Raw genomic sequence first — 984 nt, 5'->3', positions numbered from 1 at the left:
CCCAAGCTCCACTATCTCAGCACACAGACAGGAGTTGGATCGCCGCGGCCCCCGGACCGTTTCCCGGAGTTAAACGTTTTCACATTCACCACGTCGGCCATGTTTGCTGAAGGCAACAGAGAAAGCAGGATTGGGCGGCGTCCCCCTCCCCCCATTTTTGTTGTTTCCCATGACCGGCGCGGCCTTCCCGCGCGCCATGTCTTACCGCTGACATAACCGTCCCCATTAAAGCTTTGAACTAGGGTCGGGATGCCAAGCAGGCGCCGGGCTTGGGACGCCGTTTTATTACAACGCTGCGCTCACAGCTCCGCCCCCCCCGGGGATGGTAAGGACTAAGCTTGTGTGCATTACGCAGCAGGTACAGAAAAAAGCAGCTATATCAGCGGGCGGAGGCGGCATGCAAAAAGTTTTTCCGAACGTCCCCGATAAAGTCACAACGGGGGGGAGCGGCCCCCGGGTCACTCTGAGACTTGTAGTTCAGGAGGCTCTGGGACAACCGACCTTGCATAACGTTATTCATTGCTACAATGTAACTGAAGAGAGAGAAAAAAAATACAAAAAGTTTCTTTAAACTCCTTATAGGGCCGGCACCTGATTTTACCGCACTCCCGTTATTGTCCGGGTCCAAATTTCGGCACTGAAGAAGTCTTTCGGCCCTCGAAGCGCGTCAGATTTTTTCCTTAGCCATAAAGAAATATGGCTAAGGAATATTCTAGGGTCCTCGCTGGGTAGAACCCCCGTTCTCTTTTTTTTTTGTCCCGTCACTGAGGAATTCAAAAATGATACCCTTCCAATGAGGGTCACCTGTTCTAAGATAAGATCCCGCCCTTTGTGGAGATTTCCTCTCACTTCCTGTTGTGTGCCCGGCGCAGGAAGTGAAGGCAAACGTAAGACAGGAAACAATAACCGCAATGCCAAATGGCAGCTCTGAGAGCCCAAAAGATTTTGATAATCATATTGGTTCATAAAAAGACGACGCAGAAC

Source organism: Nanorana parkeri, unplaced genomic scaffold (genome assembly GCF_000935625.1).
Source record: "Nanorana parkeri isolate BGI_ZX_2015 unplaced genomic scaffold, ASM93562v1 scaffold1170, whole genome shotgun sequence".
Lineage (NCBI taxonomy): Eukaryota > Metazoa > Chordata > Amphibia > Anura > Dicroglossidae > Nanorana > Nanorana parkeri.
The sequence above is the reverse complement of the archived record's forward strand: the minus strand, read 5'-3'. Positions refer to the sequence as shown.